A 19,598-nucleotide genomic window follows, 5' to 3' on the forward strand; every position below is an offset into this window, starting at 1 on the left:
ACAATTCTCTAACTTAACTGCAATAGAACACCTCTGAGATATCATGTTTTTCTCCATCTGATGCTGCCAGGTTGCTCCTCAGACTGTCCAGGAGCTCAAGGATGCCCTGGTCCAGATCTGGGAGGAAATACCCCAGGACACCGTCCGTCGTCTCATTAGGAGCATGCCTCAAGGTTGTCAGGCATGCATACAAGCACGTGGGGGCCATACAAACTAGTGAGTACCATTCTGAGTTGCTGAAATGAAATTTCAGCAAAATGGACTAGCCTGCTGCATCATTTTTTCACTTTGATTTTCAGTGTGTCTTTGAATTCAGTCCTCTGTAGTTTGATAATCCATCAAACGATTGGTATTCTTACATTCCTAACACTATTACCCAGTCCATATCAGTGTGGATATCCAGCATGATATTTTTTCCCATTGACATCTGATGTGTTTTCAAAGTGTTACTTTAATTTTTTTTTGAGCAGTGTACTTACAAAAGACACCGAGAGGCTAATGCACCAAAATCCTTCACACATTTACTGTGCACTGCAGACAGCATCCTAAGGGACAAAGCATAATGTCTGAATTTAGAAGGTAATAAATGAAAGTCTAAATTGCATTAGTGTCTCTTTGTCTTTATTACTGCTAATTATTGGAGATGCCAGGGATCACAAGCACCGGTAATAAACAAGTAATTTTAAAAATGGACTACTGCATCCTTCTCCGCAAAGATGTTTTGTTTTAAAAACACAAGTAAGAGACTAGAGAAGCACACGAAGATCCATTTTGTTTCTAGAAAAAATGGTATACAGAGAGATTATTTACTCATGTAAATGGCTTTATGTGGTTATGTTTTGCAAATACATTTCTGCATTTAAAATAATAGTTCTCTTCTGGACTGTATTACTTTGCAAATGTACCTTGTTGAGACATTTTGTACCTGATCATACTAAATTACAGTGTCACTATTGGGTATAATGAAACTATCCTTTGACATCTTAGGCCTCTTTCACACAGGGTAGATTCCGTTCTGATCAGCAGGGGATCAGCTCACAGATCCCCTGCTGATTGGAGCAGAGCAGGAAGAAGACACTCTGCAGACACAGACAGAGCCCACTCTACTCTATGGACAGCTAGGAGTAAACAGACTCCACTGTCCATTTCCACCCAGCTACCCTCCGATCCACCTTAACGAAAGAGGATGGATTCCCTTCTGTTTTTTTAGCAGACCAGATCAGACCCGGAATAGGTGGGTATAAACAGACACAAGTCCATTTACACTCGCCTGTCCATAGGAATGCATGGACTTTTCGATAGGTCTGTATGAAAAACTGCTGTTTAAAGAAAATATTAAAATAATACTTCTTCGGGCAGCCTACCCTGATGCCTCTGTCTTTTTTGTAATCTATCAAGGACAATACAAGCTTTCAGCACCACAAAATCAGTGCGGACAGTTTATATCAAAGAGCTCCCAGGATCTGGTTTATTGCACTCCACTAAACCTGGCCATACGTAGGTCAAAATTTGTCTGGTTCAGTAAGTCATTGGTTGAACAAAAAACTAACTAATCTTTAGGGTGCCTAAGGCCCCCACACTAACTATTCCTGTAATCCTAGCACATCATCTTCCTTCACACCTATAGTATGTGCATGTAGGCAGGTGCAGTTTGTTTTCTCCACTGTAGGTGTTGCTTAAACTGAGTGGTACCTCAGCATGGAGAGGAGGTCCTAAGGAAACCTAGTTTCTCCATGCTTTCCTGGGTCAGTTGAAGCAGTGTTCTGGTTGGTTGCACGGTGGCCCTCGGTGTCATCTTGAGTCAGCAGCGTCTATTTAAGCCCCTGCCACCAGATTTTGGTGCACATTTTGCGAGTGGCTAGTGTAGGGAGCGAGACCCTGTTTGGGAAAGTAACTAGCAGTAGGGAAAGGTTCCTGACGAGGAGGGGCAGGCTAGGGACTTGCTATCCTGGAAAGGAGCTTCCCTCCTTGGGACAGGATGAGCCAGGTCACGCTTTACCCTCTGAAAGAGATTCTGTTGGCTCCGCTCCTCATCTACATCTGACTACACTGAATTGTGAGTTATTTCCCTAGTGGTGCTTTCCCACCAGGGTGCTTATAATGTTGGCATTCTGTTCAATGCAAGTTCCAAATGTTACTGCAACCGGACTCTGCGTGTTTACTGCACCCCCCACATGCAGGCTAAATAGCAAGCATGCACAGTATGAAGCAGGCAGTTGACTGTGTCGTATTGCTGACAAAAAGTACAGGTACCCTTTTTTGTGTGTTAAGGGCCTATTCAGGCTTTCTTCACACCTTTACAGTGATTGGTTGCTCTGGGCATATACAGTGATTTAGGGTCATAACAAAACTGTTTTGTACTTTTTTAATGTACATTCCCCACCTATTCTTCTAATAACCATTTACCACTGGTACACAGTTTTCACAAAAGAATATGAGAGAAAATAAAAACTTTTACAACTAGATTTCTCTTGTTTCTATTTGCACATGGAAATATCATGGTTTCATCTAGTTGCTATAATAAAAAAAACCTTTTGTTGCATTCCAAAGTGTCCACTAGAGGTCCACAGTTACAGTGTATGTAAGGACCGTGTTGTATGAGCAGACAGGGCTGTATTCAGAACTGATTCTGCAGAGATGATTGGGAGTAAATACACCACATACAATTCATTTCATTTATTTGACAGCTGATATATTAAAAATAACATATGTGCGTATCTTTGCAGGCCCATGGACAGTTGGGAGCCTTATGTTGGAGAATTCACAGGAGAACAGGGGGAAATGACCTTAGAACAGTATATGATAGCTCCTTATATATATGTCAGAGACTCACACAATTGTATATTCTGCTGCGAGTTCATTACACTCCGGTTAAATTGTTTAATATGGGAGTTTTGTCTGATGCGGCTTGTCCTAAGTGTAGTAAAGGAGTAGTTCATGAGGATACAAAGGTTGTGGAGATGCCCTAAGCTGCACAGGCATTGGGAATCAGTCCTAACTTCTAGAATACCCAGTTTACATTGCTTGGGGTCAGGGGGAAGATCGATTTGGAAGGCTTTATTAATAGAAGATATAGTTCTGGATGCCTGTATTAGGGAAGCTGTCCCTTGGGCCCTCTTCCAGGGACAAAAAGCTATACTATTTCACTGGAAAAGCACCCCACCCATTAAGGAATGGCTTACACATATAGGTACCACTTTACGATATGAGCGGGTTGTCTATCAACATACAGGATGCTTTTTCAAATTTGATAGGGTTTGAGGAGGCTGGCTTGACATTCCTGGTTTGGCTCCGGTTGACCTAGTCATGAACAGAATATTGGGGTAAGTTGACATTTGTAATATTGTTTTATATTCACAGTCACTTTCAGGCCACTAGTGGGGCCATTGGATTTAACACTGAATGGCTGAGATTTGCCTCAGGATATATAGTGCTGGACATTGTATTTGTACTTGTCTACTTTTATATGACCTGATGTACTGAATGCAATGTTTTGAGGATTTGAAGAACATGTAAGCTTGCAAATGTTCAATGAAGGTTCTTTTTGAAAAAATAAATAAATAAATAACATATGTAAAATTTCCCAGCTGCACAGAAAATTAGATCAGGGAAAACATGGCTCTCTGCAGGTTCTCAGTAATCTCGAACATCCCAAACAAGTATAGATACGTTTCTAAAAAAAATACTTCTACACAAATGCTTCTTAAAACTCTTTGACATATGGATCATCCATAGATTGTGTAGAATTTATTATCCTGTAGATATTTAAAATTTTTGTCCCCTTCACTGTATCTAGGTTTTCCCTGTTCTCTGTGGTCCAGTGACTATATAAGCTACCTGCACGTGCCCAACAATGGCCAGATTGGGACTTTTGTCCTGCGAGCACATATGCAGTTGGGAAACTATCCAGCTTGACCAACTGTAATGCCTAAACTGAATCCATAAACATACCTGGGAACTTTCCAAAGTAATGCACCTGAGATTTGCATAGGGTGAGGAGCGTTTCAAGAAGGGGGGAGAGCTAAATACAGACAATGGTCTAATATTGCTGCACATAGTGTGCTGTAGCTAAGTAGTAACTGAAGCACATTGTGTTTTAGTTTGGTAGCAACAGACCTGCAGAGAATTTAAATATATAGTAACTAGCAAACGTGTGCCAGATCTAGGAGTATGTATGTGGGGTGGGGCTGACAATCATGTCAATATACTGAGCCGGGAGGTTTGTTAATGAGGTGATTATGAAGGGATGAATTGTGAGTGTAAGACAGTGGGGGGCACCCATACCAGGCGAGCAAGCTCCTGTGTTCACTAAGTAGCAGGGCAACCTCTCAGCACAGGACCTGCAAGCTAGCGAAAATCATCGTAGTGGCGATGCCAGGTATAGTGATTTGCAGCTTCCACGGGGATCCCACAGCTGATATAAAGCTGGATCAATGTAACTATGTAAAAACTGCCAAGCCAAAAACACAAAATCAGCACAAGAGACATAATATACAGTCAGTAAGACTGATTCCTCTTCTTTTAGCAGAAATCTCTCTCTTTCCCTGCCCCATCCAACCTCCCACCACCATAATCTTCTGATGTGGAGGGGGGTTAATACAACTAAGGGGCTGTCATCAAAAGATCCTGACTATGCCAGCGCTTTTCACCCAGTTGCATTATTCTTAGAAGATGTACTAAAGCTTCTATGAACAGAGTAGAAGAATGAAGAGGGTGAAGATATCAAGCACCCGCTAATCCTCCATTCATAGATCCTGTTTCATTCATGCTGTAGTAGGGATTCTATGAATGCAGCAGCTGTCATAGGTCAAAGGTCATAGTTGGGATATCTTAATGAGAGCATGTGACAGTCTCTTAGTTGTATTAACCTCCATTGCACCAAATATTTTAATGGGGGACAGGGGAAGATTTCTACTAGAGTAGGAATCAGCACAAGGGTCACATCTTACTGACTGCAGCAAGGCTTTTCCAGCACATCCCACAGATGCTCAATTGGATTGAGGTCTGGAAAATGTGGAGGCCAAATCAACACCTTGATCTCATTGTTGTGTTCCTCAAAGCATTCTTGAATTCATCAGACTAGACCACTTTCTTCCATTGCTCCATGGTCCAGTTCTGATGCTCATGTGCCTATTATAGGCACTTTGGACTGTGGACACAGGTCAGTATGAGCACCTTGACTAGCCTGCAGCTTCACAAACCCACATGCAACAAACTGTGATGAGCTGTGTGTTCTGATACTTTTCTATCACAATCAGCACTAACATTTTCAGCAGTTTTAGCTATAGTAGCTCTTCTATTGGATCGAACTGCACTGGTCAACCTTCACTTCCCATGTGCATCAGTGATCCTTGGCTGCCCTTGGTTCACAAGATTTCCTTCTTTCGATCGACTTTTGGTGGATCCTGACCACTATAAACTAAGAACAATCCACAAGAGCTGCAGTTTTGAAGATGCTTTGATTCAGTTGTGTAAGCGTTACATTTTGGCCCTTGTCACCGTTGCTTGAATCCTTACATTTGCCCATTTTTCTGCTTTCAGCACATAAGCTTAAGGGACAACTCGCTGCCCAATATATCCCACCCACTTTCAGATGACATTGAGAAATTCAATGTTAATTCACTTGATTTGTCAGTGGTCAGAATGTTGTTGCTGATAAGTGTATATTTAATATTTATTTCAGGTACTTATATAGTGCCATCAATTTACGCAGCGCTTTACATGTATATTGTACATTCACATCAGTTCCTAACCTTCAAGGGGTGTACAATCTAAGGTTCATAACTAATATTCATACATACTAGAGCCAATTTAAACAGGATCCAATTAATCTACCAGCATGTATTTGGAGTGTGGAAGGAAACCAGAGTACCTGGAGGAAACCCATGCAGGCACAGGGAGAACATGCAAACTCCAAACAGGTGGTGCTGTGGTTGGGATTCAAACCAACGACCCTAGTACTGCCAGGCGGAGGTGCTAACCATTTAGCCACTGTGTTGCCCCATGGCAACACAGCTAAAGCTGTTTTACCTTCACGTATTCAGCTCCCCCCTCAACCTTCCGCCCTAATAGTTACCTGACCCTGATCACGATAAAGCACTGACCACGAGAGCCTCAGCTCTCCTGGGTCTCTCCCTCATTGGCTGGGACACAGCAGTGGGGGCCATTGAGGGGAGGGGCAAGGAGCACCAGCATGAGAGCAGAGAAGAGGAGGAATAGGCTGTTCTGTGTAAAACCATTGCACAGAGCAGGTAAGTACAGGCGTACCTTGGTTTACAAATTTAAAGTGTTCTCCAGGATGGTTCGTATTGCAAAACATTTGTAAACCGAAACGCAGTTTCCCATAGGAATGCATTGAAAACCAATTAATCCATTCTGGAGGTCAGAATAAAGTTAAAAAAAAAGTGTTGTATCTGTTCAAAACTCTTTATGAAGTGCACTTTAAAGGAATAAATATTGTCCAGGGACATGATTAAAATTAATTTGTAAATGCATTGAAAACCAATTAATCCGTTCCGGAGGTCAGAAAAAAGTAAAAAAAAGTCTTATCTGTTCAAAACTCTTTATAAAGTGCACTTTAAAGGCATAAATACTGTACAGGGACATGATTAAAAATTAATTCGTAAATGCACTGAAAACCAATTAATCCGTTCTGGAGGTCAGAAAAAAGTCAAAAAAAGTCTTATCTGTTTAAAACTCTTTATAAAGTGCACTTTAAAGGCATACATACTGTACAGGGACATGATTTAAAAAAAAAACTGTAAATGCATTGAAAACCAATTAATCCGTTCCGGAGGTCAGAACAAAGTAAAAAAAAGTATTATCTATTTAAAACTCTTTATAAAGTGCACTTTAAAGGCACGAGGACAACGCTATAAACCTCCCAGGCGCAATGCATCCTGGGGAAACTTACTTCGTATTGTGAAAAAAATTCATAAACCAAAGCATTTTTTTCAATGGATTTTAATTCGTAAACCCAAAATTACGTTAACCGAATCGTTCGTAAACCGAGGTACGCCTGTATACCATGTTTGTTATTTTTTTGTATAAAGTGTAAAAAAAGTGTTTTAGTATCACTTTGAAGATCTATAAAGATTTGCTCTGCAAACTACAGTAACCCCTGGCAACCAATTACACATCATCTTTAATTTGATTAACCTATAGGTTAGATCTGGTTGCTATGGGTTAGTTTTCACTTCTTCTCTGCACTTTCCTGGATAAACCTGATATTGTACATTAGTTTGTCTATTACACATGGCCTCAGCTTTTAGAGGATTACAGAGACAGCTGCACAGCCTTCCTCTCTGTTTTGTTCAATGTCATAAATTTCCCCCCAGTACATTGCAGCTTGTTTGCTACTTGACACATTTATGGTGGTTCATGTAGGGTTCTGCTTTGTTATTCCTTCCTTTTTTCACCCTGGACTGAGGCTAGGCCTTTTGCAAGGGCTCCCCTTATCACATAAGGCCTGGATGTCACCCTGTGTTATTTGTATACAGGCTATTGCTGAGTGCTGAATGTGATGAAGGACTCAGAGATTCAGTATGATAGCATTCAACTGGATAATAGGAATGACGTACATACTCCCTGTCTGCTGAACCTGAAATGATGTGCAAGCAGATGCAGAAGCACTTGTGATCTCTACCAGTGCATTATAATCTACCAGTGAACCAGCCCCACAGGATTTTTCACTGCTAGCAGTTCTCACACTATAAACAGGCGTTTATTGCACATCATCTTCCCGCCAGTAGCAGAAAGATGAGAAAGCTGCTTATTGTTTGTAGAAGCATCGAGATAATCTTTATTGTTTGTTCTGTGGTTGTAGAAAGAATAGGAATGTACAACTGTATGAATCTGCACTGGAATATATAATGCTGAACATAAACTTGGCTCATATCCCAATGCAGCCAAAAGTGTTAGTATTATTGTCATTATTACTACTAATACATAGTCATAGCCAGGGGCGGACTGACAACTCATGGGGCCCCTGGGCAATAGGGGATCATGGGGCCCCTGTGTCCTTGCCCAATCTCAAAAAAGCCTATCAAAAAGGTACCAGGGGCATCTCATGGGGCCCCCTACTGAGCCCGGGCCCTCGGGCAGTGCCCGAGTTTCCAAATGGTCAGTCCGCCGCTGGTTATAGCTATTAAGAAAACAGACTGATAATCAATTGCAGCCTTTTCACATCTCCTGCAGGTTTGGTCCTTAGGAGGACTAAGATTGGTATATTAAACACTTGAAGACATTGAATATATTAGGTATAAAAACATATAAATCCAAAAATAAAGAAAAAAAAAGGAAAGATATGGGACTTTATAGGTGCTGAAACCCGTAAAAGGAACAAACAGTGCAAAATAAATCACATTAGTTTATTGTGCATATCATTTTAAAAATCATTAAAAAACATTCATTGTACAAGTATTACAGCTTACCAATTCATAGATGTGATGACTGCATTCATTTTCTTTATTCTTTATATCCTTTATTTTCATCTGATAATCCAGTCAGTTTCTCTATTGTTTTTTAAAAGAACAAGCTGTCCTGCATATATAGCATTTGTAGGGTTTGAGACAAACCATTTATCACTGAAAGGGGTGCTTACAATGATCAGCATTTATTTATGTGAAACATTTATCCAAAAAGGAAATAAAAACTGTTTGCTGTAACTGCTCATAAAGTGTTAGCTGGAGTTCAGCTTCAATTTGTTAACGTATCTAAATCTGCTAGTCCATCTAACACTCTCCTCCCACCAGACTGACAATGCTGCTGTCCAAAGATGCCCCCTGAGTTCTTTCATCCAGAATGTAGGCACTCTAATACAGAAGGTGTGCTACTGGCCTGATCAAAACAGAGGAGAAAAAGACTAAAAAAAAGAAAACCAATACAGCCATCACATATAATGATTGATAAGCTGCAACATATTACATTTTTGGGTTTGGGTTTGATACCACTTTGAAAGTGGTGTGGGTGAGTACAAGTAGCATCACATCCCTATAATGAACGTAGACTTAAAGAGAAAAGTTATGCTGTTGTAATATGACTGGGCCATGCATTTGATTATGGAGTGCTTTTTAATCTAAAATGTTTATTTAGGGTGGCAAACACCCAAACTTTCCTTGGGGATGTTTGATGAGTAGACTTTCAGGATTGGACTAGTAAGCATTAAAAACTTGTGGACAAGTATGGGGGGGGGGGGGTTGGAGGCGGAGGAGGAGGGTGGGGCTGATGTCCAGAATTTAGCAAACAAAACTGGTCATGAAAACATAATCAAGACCTTGATAACTTTTTCCTCAAATTGAAGCTATCACTGATTAAAAAAAAATCTAACTTGTTTTGGCAATGGAAGTATATTGAAAATTATATTGAGTGACAATATACAGTATCCCTTTTGGTTTACATATACAATTTTTTCCCACCATTCCCCATGTCAGTTTAGAGATGAAGGAGGTCTGGGAAAATAATCTTTAGAATTGTTCCATAAGGATGATGGAAATTCTGAAGGATCACTACATTAAGGAAATCTCTCATTTAGATGAACAGATTAAATTTCTATTCTCCCATAATACAGTAATAGTGGCTCTCCCACAATATATAAAGAAGCTAAAATCTCTGAAACAATACATTAAACAATAAACCCAAAAGATTATTTTTAAAAACATAAAACTGGCAAGAGACATGCTGGCCCTTAATACAGGGCCTGCCTATAAATGTCAAAAACCTCAGAGGAGCAAATCTTCCCTTCCCCCCTCCAAACCTCCTCCACAGATGGCCAATTGGATTCTGATTTTGATGTTTCTTCATCTATATCTTTTATCTCTGCACAGCACAGTGATGCACATTCTTGGTGCACACCGGAATCCAAAGTAAGGAATAAGTTCAAACACGATGGACATAGTGCTTTTAATACTCAGAATAAGAGACAGAACACTCCCTATAACACTTTGCTAGTCATACAAGACAATATTTCCAATTCTTTAGGTCACATGCAGGTTGCAAAGCAGGCTCCACACTTGATGGTGGGATCATTATTTGTCAAGGTGGACATGGTACAGTGAAAGACAAATCTAGGGAGGACATGGCTGTATGTAAGATATAGTAGCAATGGTGAAGGGCCACACTTTTTCCCCTTCTCTCTTGGTCCTTGAGTCACTTAAGTATGATCTAGAGTCATACGTAATCAAGAAACCTAAATATTGATGAGCACCAAGCTATCAGTCAGTTCTTGTATATTTTGACATCAGACAAAGAACAAATATTACTTTTAGGTTGGAGCTTTTGCCTATATAAAGAAATTGATCAGTTTGAGACATGTCATGGACATTTATTTTTTTTGTGAGAAAATTTACTTTACATGTTATTCATGATAAAGAACATGCATCCCTATGTTACCCATACACTAGCCAAAAAATCGTTCTAACTCGTTTTCAAATAACGAACATTTGGTCGTGATAGCAAATGATAGTGGGATCGTGTAATGAAGATATTGTTCAATGGACATAAATGAATCCGTTTTTCATTTGTTTTATCACATATGCACAGCACGAACAGTTTGGTATATTTTTGAATTAATTTTCGTCTAGTGTATGGTCTTTGATGTGTGGGCCAAGGGTGTTTGGCCGAATCTGAGGGGGTTGATTGGGCTTGCCTACCCTGGCTCTTTCCGCTTCGAGCATGCTGATTACTTAGTTGATGGCATGGTTGTAGTGAATGCTACAGTTGCACATGATGTCATCCTACTGCCTTCTGTTGAGCTCGTGGTGGGCACTGCTATGGGGTGGTGTACTCTTGCTCTGCTCTTCCTTCCACCACTAGACATGTGTGGAGAGGAGTTTGTGTCACGCTTGCCCAGTGACACACTCCCCTGTACCATTAGACACCACTGTAGTTTCAACAGCGAGCGTGGGGGGAGGGTATATATAAAGTTAGCCAGATTATGCCCAATGCTGTCAATATCAGTTGGGGAGGAGCATGTTTACTGCTGATTAATATGAGGTACTAGTGATTTCCTTTTTTAACTCTCTTGGAGCTCTTGCTGCTTTACAGCTTTACTAATAGAGATACAGTTGTGGCCAAAATTATTCAACCCCCACTGAAATTGAGTGTTTTGGCCAGTTTGACATTGCTTTTGATCATTCAGTCATCTTGCTTACATTTACATTAAAGAGGCACTTGTAGGTCAGACAAATATAACATAACAGTTATAATGAAATAACCACAAATGTCTTTTCTGTGCTCACAGCATTATCAGTTTTATTCAACCCCCAAGTGACATTCAATCTTAGTACTTAGTACAGCATCCTTTTACAGTTATAACAGCTTTTAAACGTGAAGCATAGCTTGACACAAGTGTCTTGCAGCGATCTACGGGTATCTTCGCCCATTCTTCATGGGCAAAGGCCTCCAGTTCAGTCACATTCTTAGGCTTGCGCACTGCAACTGCTTTCTTTAAGTCCCACCAGAGGTTCTCAATCGGATTTAAGTCTGGTGACTGCGATGGCCACTCCAAAATGTTCCAGCCTTTCCTCTGCAACCATGCTCTAGTGGACTTGGAGGTATGCTTGGGATCATTGTCCTGTTGAAAGGTCCAACGTCTCCCAAGCCTCAGGTGTGTGACGGACTGCATCACGTTTCCATCCAATATCTCCTGGTACTGAAGAGAATTCATGGTACCTTGCACACGCTGAAGCTTCCCTGTACCTGCAGAAGCAAAACAGCCCCAAAGCATGATTGACCCTCCACCATGCTTCACAGTAGGCAAGGTGTTCTTTTCATCATAGGCCTTGTTCTTCCTCCTCCAAACATAGCGTTGATCCATGGGCCCAAACAGTTCTAATTTTGTTTCATCAGTCCACAGAACACTATCCCACAACTTTTGTGGTTTGTCCACATGGCTTTTGGCATACTGCAGTCGACTCTTCTTATTCTTTGGAGACAGCAAGGGGGTACGCCTGGGAGTTCTGGCACGGAGGCCTTCATTACGCAGTGTGCGTCTTATTGTCTGGGCTGAAACTTCTGTACCCACATCTGACAAATCTTTTCTCAGTTCCTCAGCAGTCACACGGGGACTTCTCTCCACTCTACGCTTCAGGTAGCGCACAGCAGTCGAAGTCAGCATCTTCTTTCTGCCACGACCAGGTAGCGTTTCAACAGTGCCCTTTGCCTTGAATTTGCGAATGATGCTTCCTAAGGTGTCTCTTGGTATGTTTAACATCTTTGCAATCTTCTTATAGCCATTGCCCTTCCTGTGAAGAGAAATCACCTCTTCTCTTGTCTTCCTGGACCATTCTCTTGCCTTCACCATGTTTGTAACCACACCAGTAAATGTCTAGAAGGAGCTGAGTATCACAGTCATTTTAAAGCTGCCTAATTGGTGCTTATTATGCTTGATTGCTGCTCGGTGACATCCACAGGTGTTTTCAATACCTGATGGAAAGCACCTGTATGAACCTCTGTTCTTCAGAGTGGTAGTCTTTAAGGGGTTGAATAATTGTGGCAATGAAGAAACCACATAAGAACCATTTACTACTGTATTACATAAACAATTGATGTCATTTTAGTTGCATTTGGGTAGTTACAACGTCCTTGTAGGATTTGATTCTGAATACAATTCCAAATGTACACTATAGTCCCTAAACCCCTTTACAGCATTGGGGGTTGAATAATTTTGGCCACAACTGTATGTAATGTTGATTTAGGTCATCCTCTCTTGAAGAACTCTCAGTACATCTTTTGACCATCTTATGTATTAGCATATGCTCTCATTTATTTTAATCCTTCTGTGTGCACATTGGTTTAGACCTGGATCTCAATTTTGATTGTATTGTAGTTTGTGTCCAGGGTACGAAGATATGGTTGCCCTGCTGGCCTGAACTCCTTGAGTAAAATCGTATTCATGTCTGGGTATGGTGTATTCACTTTAATTGTTCTCTATCTATATGTTTGAATATATATATTTTTCTGTTATAAGCAACTTGATGTTACTGAAGCTTTACCCCGCAAAACACATTGAGACTGTGCCCCTACCCCTTGTCAACAGAACAATCTATGTGTCACATTGAGTGATAGTTCTCTGTCTCTACAAGAAGTATCATATGCTTTATGTTGACAGTTTCTGTAACTCTGCATTAAATGTATATGGGGTCGGGGCCACACTCAAGGTTTTTTTTTGTTTATCATGTTGCTGTCATATGCTGCACCATGCACTTGCTTGTGCAATGCTTTTTAATATATTAGTTTTTTTATATGATATGTACAATAAACTAATGTTAATGTATATGCGCTGTTTGTGCTTTCCTGAGAGTTTCAGTGTCCATAAAGTCCTGTATCTTTTTTTCCCTCCTTTAGCTTTGGATTTATATTCACAATAGGGATGTAGTACTACTTGTATAGAAACATAGAAAAATGTAAAAAAAAGGCAGAGTGGCCCATCGACATTTATGTTTGTCCCAAGCAAGTTTGAATCCATTTACTGTTGACTGACTCATTACCTCTGCTCAAAGTCTGTTCCAAGCATCGATTACTTTTTTCTATAAATTTGTACTTTCCAAAATTGGTTTTGAAATTACCTCCTGCTACTGTAAGCCTGTGTTCTTGATCTTAGCTTCATATTGAAAATAGTGCTCTTCTCAGATTTATTCACACCCTTTATGTATTTAAATGATCTGATCATGTCTCCCCTTTCCCTTTTTCCTCCAGACTGTACATATTAAGTTCCCGAAGTCTCTCCTAATGTTTTATCTCTTTGACCTTTTATCATTTGTGTTGCTCATCTCTGGACTTGTGCTATCTTTTATCTTTTTGTAAGTGAGGTCTCCAGAGTCAGGAACATTATTCTAAATGAGGTCTAACTAAAGATCTATATAAGGGAATCAGGACCTCCTTCCTCCTGCTGATGACCTCTCTAGTTCTAACTAAAAATCTGTATATGGGGACCAGGACCTCCTTCCTCCTGTTGGTGACCCCTCTACTGATACATCCTGGAATTCTATACATTTTCCCACTGCTTGGCCACACTGTTTCTTCATTTTGCAATCATCTGAAAAAAGTACCCCCAACTCTTTTTCCTCTGTAGAGCTGGCCAACACTGTAGTCCCAATATTGTACTCGGTCAAGGGATTCTTTCTCCCTAGGTGCATTATTTTACATTTAGAAGCATTAAACTGCCATTTCCACTGCTTTGTCCAAATTTCCAGCAAGGCCAAATTATGTTCTATTGTTCCAGGTTTATCCTGCAGGGCTACTAGTAAAGTAGAATTATACTTTTTCAGGTTACATTACATCTGGCGACACATTTTCTGTGAGTCTTGGACATACTTCTTGGGGTTTATCAGCATGTCGTTCTGGACTTATAATTGAGGATTGCCTCTCTCTGCCATTGAACATGATGAAGAAATGACACCAGAATGTTGTGGACTAGTCGGAAGCTGGAAAAAAAAGCAATGTACACAAAAACATTTAAAAAATAACACATTGGTGGGAGGTTATTTATTTACTGGAAATGGTTCTTTAAATGTAAGGATCCAAGGGTCTCCACAGTGGCTGGGATTGATTTGCAGTGCAGACTAACAAATGTAACACGGGTACTTGCAGACACCACAATATTAGGTGGATAACCATCTATGAAATTGAATATATTCAGTTTTGGATATGGATATATCTTATCTATCATATACATGAGGAAAGCAGTCTGAGTGTTTGAGTCTGTGCACCTTTGGCAGCATTGCCAGATGTTTTCCTGTTAAATATTGCTGCAGTTTTTGCCATTCACAGATAGCTTCTTTTTATTTTATTAATGGATAAGTGACACAGGCAGATGTATTTGCACATAATCATGTTTCTTATGAATATCATTATGATAGTATAGCTTTGATATTTTGTGGATCACAGATTGGTGATTTGGCCTTATAAGGATTAAATCAAAATGTTACTATTAGTATAAATTACTAATAGTTCAGTGGCAGCAGTGGGAACTATATTACTCATATTATGTGCTTATATTCCCTTTGGACAAAAGGATGTGCTTTGTTCATTTTAAAATTATCTTTACAATATAACTTACAGCTTGCAGATCGCACAATATAGATTTATTGCCCTGTGCAGTGGCTCATCATCAAGCATCTGTGGGAAACAATTCACAACCAACAGCAGCCCACACTGAGCACTAGCAATTTAAGTAACAGCTCTGTATGTGGTCTGAAAAAGGTCATCTTCTGTGATCTGCAATATTGCATCTTTTACTATGGAGCCAGTATACTGCTGTACTTTGTTTAAAGTGGCCCTGTCACTATGTTTTCGGAAAGTACAGTATAAAGGAAGATGTTCAGTGCTTCCTGTTGAATCAAATATTTGTTCTCTTCCTCAGCTATGGGTACCGCTGCTCTCTGACACCCAACTAGCCTTTTTATGGTAGGGACAGATTTCTGTAGGTTAATATCATTGGTTTTGAGTGCATGCTATTGCATGTTGAGCGGTTATACATACTGTATGTACTGTATAGTTTACATGCACATTTCAGAGAATCGGTTATATGGGCTCATGCAGTTAAAATATTAGAATTGACTTAAAGCAAACTTTGTAGTAAAATGCAATGTCTGCTCAAATTGCCAAGGCTCCTCCCCCCTTTACAAATCTCCTTCTGTTTTCTGGTGTAAAATGTACCTATAAAAACAACCTCACCCCCATGTTCTGCATTGCTGGGTGTGACATTACTGTTGTTCCAAGAAGATTCCCAGGGGAAAGCAAAAGAGGCAAAATCTTGCAAGAGGAAACTCCAGTCCATTTCAAGAGCATTTTCTCATGAGATTTGGGCTGCTCTGTATTTCCCTGGTTCTAGCCTGAAGAAGTGTGACATCACCATTTGTGGGTAAAACATCACGTTTGGTAAGGGTAAACCGTATCTGTTTTTTTACAGGTACATTTTATACCAACTCTTAGTCAGGGGTTTGTGAGGGTGCCTGGACAGTGTAAGCAGACTTTGGATTTCAATGCAAGTTCAGCTTTAGAAAGAATTGTATTCCCCATTATCTAGCTTTATTTACTTTAGTGTAACCCTGTTAGCAAATCAATGTTAGCCAAAAATCTCTTTCTGCAAAAAAAAAAATACTCACTTCTCCTGCCACCCACATGTCCTAATGTTACTCCATTAGGCCCCTTTCACACTAGGCAGATTCTGTTCTGATTAACGGGTGATCAGATCATAGATCCCCTGGTGATCAGAGCAGACTGGACAGATGACACATCCTTGTCTGCTCAGTTTCTGCAGAGTGGACATTGACAGCGCCGGCTGTGCTCTATGGGCAGCCAGAATAAGTGGAATCCATTGTCCATTTACACCCAGCTATCCTCCTATCAGCTCCACCTAAGTAGAAGAGGACGGATCACCTTCCGTTTTTTCTAGCAGATCCAATAAGACTCAGAGCTAGATGGGTATAAAGGGACACAAATCAGTTTATACCCACCTGTCAATAAGAATGGATGGACCTTCCTATCGGGTCCACCTGAAAAAATGAAAGGCAGACCTGAAAGGATGCAAATAGAAACAGATGGATCAGAGCTACCACCTCCTCAATCATTCACCACTTCAGAACCATGGCACTTAGGCGGAAAAGGTGTCTACAAACCTCCAAACATCAGCAGTCACAGGACAAAGCTGGCCCCAATGTATATCGGCTAATGCAGATAATCGGTATTTGAAATCGTGAATTACAGTCATATGGAAAGCCAACGCATTTTGACTATTCCGTAGCGGTGACTTTTTCCTGGGACCCAATTGGATCACCCATTAAAACAGTGTGCCTAAAAAAATTTATGAAATATAGATGTCTTACCTTTTAGATGTTTCTAAGGAGAAGGTGTAATGTCTGATTCCAAGAATTTCTTGACGGCTTTAAGCCCAGTACACAAGTACTGAAATTCAGCCGACTCTTGGTTCATCCAAACTGCTGTGTGTTCCCATGACTTATGGCCTCTGTTGAATGGTGTAAGGGACCGCCTGACAGCACCTCTATCAGTCCCCCGGTAGAGCCTTCCCAGCGTGCGGAGTCTAAGCACCGGAGCACTTGTTCACCAGGGCCCCTGATGGTGGGGATGGACTTGGAGCGCTCCGGTACCAGGTCCCTACTACCAGGTATCTCCAACAGGGGTAGAGGAGTCTGACAGGGGCTCCAGAGAGCTAGGAGTCTGATGTAAGGGAGCCTAGTGATCCCTGCGGGGTGGATGGATGGATGAGCTAAATCAGAGTCATGCAGGCCGGGACGATAACTAGAGGATCGGTAAGGTACAAAACGGTAGGCAAAGGATAGTCGGGTCACACACAGGGTCAATACCAGGAGGTCAGATCTAAACGGGAACATCCGGGAGCAGAGTCAGGCAAGCCAAGGGGTCAGGACGGGAGAAGGCAACAAGGTCAAAACAATCCAGATCAGAAGTACTCACACACAGGTAACAGGATACAAAGACCATTCAGCAACAAGTGTCTGTGCAGGGCTAGCTTAAATAGGCCGCCCTGCACCTGACAGGCGTAGCCTGGGTCCTAGTGCCTGTCTAGTACTGTCCAGACGACAGGTACACCTGGGTCCTAGTGCCCTGCCACCTATACGTCTCGGCAGACACCTACGCATGTGTAGACCCATGCGTCGCGATGGTTCCTGACATTGCCCCCCCCTATGGGTACCCTCCGGGTGCCCAATTGATCTCTCCACTGCGGGTGACCACACACGAATTCCCGCATAAGTCTAGGAGCATGAACATTTTGAACAGGTTCCCAAGAATTTTCCTCAGGACCATAACCTTTCCACTTTATCAGGACTTGGGTCTGGCCCCCCCTTCTACGACAGTTCAGGATTGCTTCCACCTCAAACTCTTCCTGATCCCCTACTGTAATAGCCTCTGGGGGTCTGGCTTCTCGATCTGGAAATGGGTCTGTGGCTACTGGTTTCAACAAGGAGACGTGAAACACAGGATGGATCTTAAATGTTTCAGGAAGGATCAGCTCATAAGCAACCTCATTAATCATGCATTTCACCGGGAAGGGACCTAAGAATTTTGGTCCTAATTTCTTGGATGGACACTGTAGTTTCAGGTTAGTTGTTGCCAACCAGACCTTGTCTCTGGGCTGCAAAATTAAGTCTCCCCTTCGTTTCTTATCGAATGCCTCCTTGTTGTCCTCCTGGGCTTTAGTCATAGCTTCTTGTAGCCGTTTGTTGTTGTCCGAGAAGAACTCCAACATGCTTTGAGTGGCTGGCACCGTACTTTCTGCCAACAGGTCAGGCATGAACGTGGGATGGAACCCGTAATTTGAAAAAAACGGAGACTGCCCTGTAGCCGAGTGATTCGCGTTATTGAATGCGAATTCCGCCATGGGTAAGAGTGTCAGCCAGTCGTCCTGTACAAAAGATGTATAACACCTCAGGTATTGTTCCAGCGTCTGATTGGTTCTCTCTGTCTGCCCGTTCGTCTGAGGATGGAAGGCGGAGGAAAGCGAAAGCTTAATGTCCAGAGCTTTGCACAGGGCTCTCCAGAATCTTGAGGTGAATTGCACCCCACGGTCGGATACCACATCTTCAGGAACCCCATGTAGTCTAACTACTTCTTTGATGAAGATCCTGGCCGTTTCTTCTGCTGAAGGGGTCCCCCTTAGCGGTATGAAGTGGGCCATTTTTGACAATCTGTCCACGATAACAAAAATTGCCGTATGACCCTGGGATGGGGGTAGCTCCACTATAAAATCCATGGCAATTTTTTGCCAGCATCGTGTAGGAATGGGTAGTGGGCGTAGCAGCCCCCAGGCCTTGTTTCTGGTCGGTTTATTCCTCTGGCAGATCTCGCAAGATTCCACATATCTTTCGCAATCCTGGTTCATCTTAGGCCACCAAAAGGTGCATTTGAGTAACTCCAGAGTTTTTGCCGTTCCGAAGTGCCCTGCCATGGGGTGATCATGGCAGTGCCCTAACACCTGTGTCTGCACCTCCTTTGGAACCACAATCAGTCCTTCTTTCCGTATTAACCCTTCCTGGTGGGAGAGTGGCATGTCTGGCATTGTGGAACAAGTTTCAGATGCGTCCTGCAACCTAGCCCTTAGTTCCGTTTGCAGAACCAAAAAATTACCAGCAGACAGGATGGTATCCGGTTTGAGTTCCTCCTCAGGGTCCTCAAACATGCGAGAAAGGGCGTCAGGCTTTGTATTCTTTGAACCGGGCCTATATGTAATGTGAAAGGTGAACCGCGAGAAAAACAGGGCCCACCTGGCTTGGCGTGGTCTTAGGCGTTTAGCTGTTTTCAAGTACTCAAGGTTCTTGTGGTCTGTGAAGATCAGGATTGGGTGAGCAGCTCCTTCCAGTAAATATCTCCATTCTGCCAATGCCGTCTTGATGGCCAATAGTTCCCGGTCCCTGATGTCATAATTGCGTTCTGCCGGGGTTAGTTTTCTGGAAAAGAACGCCACTGGGTGTAGAAGTTCCTTGGGACCCTTTCTTTGGGAGAGGATGGATCCAACCGCGTTTTCGGATGCGTCTACCTCTAGCACAAAAGGCAGAGCCGTATCCGGGTGGCCCAAAATGGGAGCGGTGGTGAACAGTCGCTTCAGAGTCTCAAATGCTTCT

This window comes from Staurois parvus, unplaced genomic scaffold, assembly GCF_062004578.1.
Source record: "Staurois parvus isolate SC_StPar_1 unplaced genomic scaffold, SC_StPar_1.0 ptg000361l, whole genome shotgun sequence".
NCBI classification, from domain to species: domain Eukaryota; kingdom Metazoa; phylum Chordata; class Amphibia; order Anura; family Ranidae; genus Staurois; species Staurois parvus.